Here is a 6663-nt window from a genome sequence, read left to right on the forward strand (position 1 = left end):
GTAGCAGAGCCGGAGCGGGAGGAGGCGGGAGAGGAGTGCGGGAGGAGGCGGGGGAGGAGCGCGGGGAGCCTGGGCGTCCGGCCCCGCCAGTCCTCTGCGGACCGGGGCTCGGCTCTCGGGCCTCCTATGTCCGCCGGCCCGGGGTCCACCCACCGAGCCCCCAAGGAGCCCTCCGCCTCTGCCTGTGTCCTTCTACGCGGCCCGCGGCCAGCCTTGCCTCTCCCCCCCCACACCGCCGCCCGCACATGCCCCACCCCCGCGAGTTGAAGGCTGGACGCTTGCTTCACGTATTATTCAATATCGCAAACATTTATGGAGCGCTCTGCAAGTACCAGGCACTGTCCCGGGGGCTGGGGCTTCAAAGACGACCAAGACAGACAACCTGGATTTGAGGAACTCGCGTCCCGGACGGGGACCAGTCAGAGGCGAGGGCGAGGGGCTGTAACAATGCCGCGTGCTGGGAAAGATTTATCGGTGCCCTGTGCCCTGGGGGCGCGGGGAAGGGAGGGAGGAGAAGTCGAGCTGGGGAGACCGCCTGGCTCAATTCTGCCCTGGTGTGGGGGGTGGGGGGGGTGGGGCTGCGGAGCGGGGAGGGTGAGGGGCGGGGAGAGGGAAGGCAGCTTGTACGCCGGGGCTTCTCCCGGGCGACGGGCTCTGTGAAATGGCCGTGAAGATCACTGACTTTTATTGTGCTGCCTTAATGCCCAGGTTCGGCTCAGATCACTTTGCATCCCATTAGCCCTTGAGATAGACACCATTATTATCTGGGCTCCGTAATTGAGGAAACGAAGGTTCAGGGGAGGAAGATGTGTCTGGAAGAGAGGGCAGAAGAAGCTGCTGGGTGAGTGAGCAGGTGGCTGTGGGTATTAGACAGTGAGGAGTAAGCGATCGAGTTCCCTCCGCTGTCTCCCAGCAGCCCAGACCGCGCAGCAGCACTCGTCGGGAGTGGCGGACCCTGAGATTGCGTCTGGGACTGAGTCTAGCATATTCAGAAGACGAAATGAGTTCCCAGGACCCCGCAGTCTGCAGTACACGGGGAGGCTGTCAGTGGCAGAGTGTGTCAATGTGATATTTCCCCTCCTTCATCAAAAATGATCTACATCAGTGCTTCTCAAAATGTAATGTGCCTGTGAATTACTTGGAGGTTGCATAGGGTTAAAGGGATGCTGGATTTGGCATTTCCAACAGGCTTCCAGGTGACCTGATGCTCGTTGTCTTGGGGACTTACTTTGAGTACAGAAAAGACTGCATGAAACACATTTTTACTTGGGAGCTTAGTGTTGGAGAGATACCTAGATATATGGTCAAATGATTTTTTTAAAAGATTTTATTTATTTACTTGACAGACAGAGATCACAAGTAGGCAGAGAGACAGGCAGAGAGAGGAGGAAGCAGGCTGCCCACTGAGCAGAGAGCTGGATGCGGGGCTCTATTCCAGGACCCTGGGATCATGACCTGAGCCAAAGGCAGAGGCTTTAACCCACTGAACCACCCAGGCACCCCGGATCAAATGATTTTTAATGAGCGCACCAACAATGATGCTGGAACAACTGGATATTCATGGGAGGTGGGGGGAGGGGGAACTGCCATCCCTATCTCACACCACACACAAAGGTCAATTTAAGAGGGACCATAATCCAAAACATAAACTTAATTGATAAATCTTCTAGAAGAAAACATAGGAGACTATCTTCTCAATCTTTTGGTAAGCAAAGATTTTCTTAGAAAGGACATCAAAAGCAGAGACCCTAAAAAAATTGATCAGTGGATCTCATCTAAATTTAAAACTTCCGTTTATCAAAAAATGCTGTCAAGAAATAGGCAAGCCACATACTGAGAGAAAATACTCTTAGCAGATATATCTGACAAAGGACCCGTATCTGGAATAAAGAAATCCTGCAACTCAATAATAAAAAGACAAACAACACGGCCAACCAACAAACAAAACCAGGCAAAAGATGTGAACACACACTTCACAAAAGAAAATATATAAATAGCCAATAGGCATAAAAGAAAGTGCTCATCCCGTATCATTTGTTATCAAGAAATGTAAATTACAGCCATCAGCAGGTATCACTGTGTGTGGAGCACAGAGTTGCCAGCTGCAGCTCTCCCAACTATTATGTGCCTCTAACATGGTACCACCACTTTGGAAACTGTTTTGCATCTACTTTGAAAAATTAAATACACATCTACTGTGTGATCCAGCAATTCCATTCCTTGATAGTCATCCTAAAGAAATAAAGCCATCTGGCCACAACAGCCGTATAAGACTATCCAGTGCATCTTTATTCATAATAATCAAAAATGGAGAACAACCCAGATGTCCTTCAGCGAATGAGCGGATGAACTGTGGTATACCCACACGGTGGTATATTTGCTCATCGTTAAAAAGAAATGAGCTACTATTCATGGGGCGCGTGGGTAGCTCAGTCCTTAAGCATCTCTGCCTTCAGCTCAGGTCATGGTCCCAGGGCCCTGGGATCCAGCCAAGCATCCCATCAGGCTCCCTGCTCAGTAGGAAGGCTGCTTCTCCCTCTCCTACTCCCCCTGCTTGTGTTCCCTCTCTTGATGTCTGTGTGTGTGTGTGATATAAATAAATAAAATCCTTTAAATAAATAAAAAGAAACAAGCTACTATTCAAAGAATATCCCCAGTATGCAACAATGTGGGTGAATGTTAAGATATATTATGCTGAATGAAAGAAGACAGACAGGGGTGCCTGGGTGGCTCAGTGGGTTAAGCCTCCGCCTTCAGCTCAGGTCATGATCCCAGGGTCCTGGGATCGAGCCCCGCATCAGGCTCTCTGCTCAGTGGGGAGCCTGCTTCCCCTCTCTCTCTGCTCAGTGGGGAGCCTGCTTCCCCTCTCTCTCTCTGCCTGCCTCTCTGCCTACTTGTAATCTCTCTCTCTCTCTGCAAATAAATAAATAAATATTCTAAAAAGAAAAAAAGAAGACAGACAGGAAAATACATACTGCATGATTCCTGGGGTGTTGTGATCTTGATGCTGTCACTGCACTCAGAGGACTTGACTGGTTCAGAAACCCAGAGTATTACTACTATTATGCGTATTAGTTAAATTACCCAAGAAGAGGGAGAAATAGGAACAGACCCATTTCAATAGAGTAGAATGGTTGGGGTCTCTGGCTGGCTCAGTCAGTAGAGCATGTGACTCTATCTCAGGGTCATGAGGTCAAGCCCTATGCTGGATGTGGAGCCTAGTTAAAATTAAAAAAAAAAAATAGAGTAGAGTTGTTAAAAAATTGATCCCTCCGATAGCACTGGATAGTTGTGCAGGAGAATTCAACCAAACACTTCAACAGGTATCCATACCTCTTCTAAAACATAGAAACAGAAGGAAATCTTCAAAATTCTTTTTATGAAGTAAACGTAGCATTGAGATGAAAACCTGTGAGAGAAAAGAAAAAACAAAGAAACCCAACCCACAACCTATCTCACTCAAGAAAAAAATCCTGAAAGCTGTGTGAGCAATTTTACCAGGACACCCAAAGAATACTACACCATGATTAAGTAGGGTATATTTTTTGAAAGTGCTTAGTATTTGGAAATTTAATGGTTTGCTATTTGGAAATTGACTACTGTAACTCCAAATAGAGTAATCTATGAATAGAATAAAAAGGGGAAATTAATATTATCTCCATAGATGCTTCCATACATGATTTTTTAAAAATATCTTTCAAAAATGAAGGTGAACATAGGTTAAAAGTTAAACCTACGAAGGTTAAACATAGAATTACCATATGATCCAGCAACTCCACTCCTAGATATGTACCCGAGAGATGAAAATGAAAACACAAAAGCCTGCACAAGAGGGTTCAAGCAGCATTATTCGTGATAGCCAAAACGTGGGGAAAAAAAAAACAACAAAACAACCTATGTCTATCAACTAATAAATGGATACATAAAACGGGGCATCACAATACAATGGGATAAAAAGAAATGAAATAATAAAAAGGAAATGAAGTCCTGATACGTGCCAAAAGAACCTCAACACATGAGGGTAAATGGAAGAAGTCATTCAAAAAAGACCACACATTGTATGATTCCATGAATATGAAAAACCCAGAATAAGCAAATGTACAGAGAGAAAGAGATATGGTTGCCTAGGCTGGGGGAATGAAGGTGAGGGGTGAATGCTGATGGGTACCAGCGTTCTCTTTAAGATGATGAAAATGGGGGCGCCTGGGTGGCTCAGTGGTTAAGCCGCTGCCTTCGGCTCAGGTCATGATCTCGGGGTCCTGGGATCGAGTCCCGCATCGGGCTCTCTGCTCAGCAGGGAGCCTGCTTCCTCCTCTCTCTCTCTCTCTGCCTGCCTCTCTGCCTACTTGTGATTTCTCTCTGTCAAATAAATAAAATCTTAAAAAAAAAAAAAAAAAAAAAAAAAAAAAGATAATGAAAATGCTCTAAAATTAGATTATGGTGCTGGTTTTACAACCGTCTGTGGAATATACCAATCCCTGTGAATCTACTAAAAATTCCACTAGTCAATCTCTGTGTATACTAAAAACCATTGAATTGTACACTTTAAATGGAGAGGTTTTATGGTATGTTAATTATATCTCAATAAAGTTGTTTTTTGTAAAAAGTCAATGGACGGCTACCTCCAAATTATAAGGGATCATCAGGCTGGATTGAAAAAAGCAAAACTTAACTGTATGCTAGCTAGAAGAAACTCACTTTGACATTTTTTTTTAAAGATTTTTTAATTTATTTATTTGAGAGAGAGACAGTGAGAGAGAACATGAGCGAGGAGAAGGTCAGAGGGAGAAGCAGACTCCCCATGGAGCTGGGAGCCCGATGTGGGACTCGATCCCGGGACTCCAGGATCATGACCTGAGCCAAAGGCAGTCGTCCAACCAACTGAGCCACCCAGGCGCCCCAGAAACTCACTTTGAATATAAAAATACAGATGTGATAAAAGAAAATGAAGGAGGGGCGCCTGGGTGGCTCAGTGGGTTAAGCCACTGCCTTCGGCTCAGGTCATGATCTCAGGGTCCTGGGATCGAGTCCCATATCGGGCTCTCTGCTCAGCAGGGAGCCTGCTTCCCTCTCTCTCTGCCTGCCTCTCCGTCTACTTGTGATTTCTCTCTGTCAAGTAAATAAATAAAATCTTTAAAAAAAAAAAAAAGAAAGAAAGAAAACGAAGGAAAAAAGATTTGCCCTGAAGATACTAATTAAGAAAGATGAAGTGACTACTTTAATGTCCGGCAAAGATAGACCTCAAAACGAGGAATGGTGCCAAGGAGAAGGGGGATATTTTATAACAAGAAGGAATCAGTTGGCCAAGAAGCCATGTCAGCCCTAACTGTGCATGAACATTATAGTTGAACTCAAGGTATCTGCCATTACCACCAGTTATTTAATACTGCTCTGGGTGTGGTGGCCAATATGTTTGGATGTTTGGGGGAAAAAGAGAAGCATAGGGTGCCCGGGTGACTCAGTCAGTTAAGCATTCCTTCAGCTCAGGTCTTGATCCTAGGGTCCTGGGATCGCACCCCATGTCGGGGTAGGGGGGTTCCCTGCTCAGTGGGAAGTTTGCTTCTGCCACTCCCCCTACTTGCACTCCCTCTGTCTCTCTCTCGAATAAATAAATAAAATCTTTTAAAAAAATAAATAAAAATTTTGGGGTGCCTGGGTGGCTCAGTGGGTCAAACCTCTGCCTTCGGCTCAGGTCATGATCTCAGGGTCCTGGGATCGAGCCCCACAGCAGGCTCTCTGCTCTGCAGGGAGAGTGTCTCCCCCTCTCTCTGCCTGCCCCTCTGCCTACTTGTGATCTCTGTCAAATAAATAAATAAAATCTTTAAAAATAAATAATAAAAATTTTAAAAAATTAAAATAAATAGAAATAGAAGTCCTGAGGAGATAAAGAGAGCAGAATATGCAATTCATATTACAAATTTGATGACTTTTTTATGAACAGAGACAAATAATTATAAAGTATAATGAAAGAAAAAAATTGCATAATGAGAGTAACCAAAAGATTGAATACTTACTGATGTATGGGGGGGAGGGACATTTAAAAAACTATTAAAACATGTATACAACAAATGGTAACTCAAAAGATTCAGAAAAGGATAGCTTAATGTTGTAAAATCCTCTCCAAACCTGATATAATCGCAACTGAAGTATAAAAAGGATCTTCAGGGGTGCCTAGGTGGCTCAGTGGGTTAAGCCTCTGCCTTCAGCTCGGGTCATGGTCTCAGGGTCCTGGGATTGAGCCCCAAATTAGGAGCTCTGCTCAGCGGGGAGCCTGCTTCCCCCTCTCTCTCTGCCTGCCTCTCTGCCTACTTGTGATCTCTGTCAAATAAATAAATAAAATCTTTTTTTTTTTTTTAAGGATCTTCAGAGGAAACTTAAAATGCTACCAAAATTCAGGGCACCTGGGTGGCTGAGTCAGTAAAGTGTCTGCCTTCAGCTCAGGTCATTACCCCAGTGTCTTGGTATAGAGCCCCACATTGGGATCTCTGTGGGGAGCCTGCTTCTCCTTCTGCTTGATGCTCTCCCTGCTTGTGCTTGCTCTCTCTCTCTGAAGTAAATAAATAAAATCTTAACAAATAAAATAAAATGCTCCCAAAATTCATCAGAAAAATGAGCCTTGGTGAGCAGCAGGAAAGTTCTAGAAAAGAAGTTATAGGACCAGGT

The sequence above is a fragment of the Mustela putorius genome, unplaced genomic scaffold, assembly GCF_011764305.1.
Source record: "Mustela putorius furo isolate JIRA1106 unplaced genomic scaffold, ASM1176430v1.1 tig00000487_pilon_pilon_pilon, whole genome shotgun sequence".
In the NCBI taxonomy this organism is placed as follows: Eukaryota; Metazoa; Chordata; class Mammalia; order Carnivora; family Mustelidae; genus Mustela; species Mustela putorius.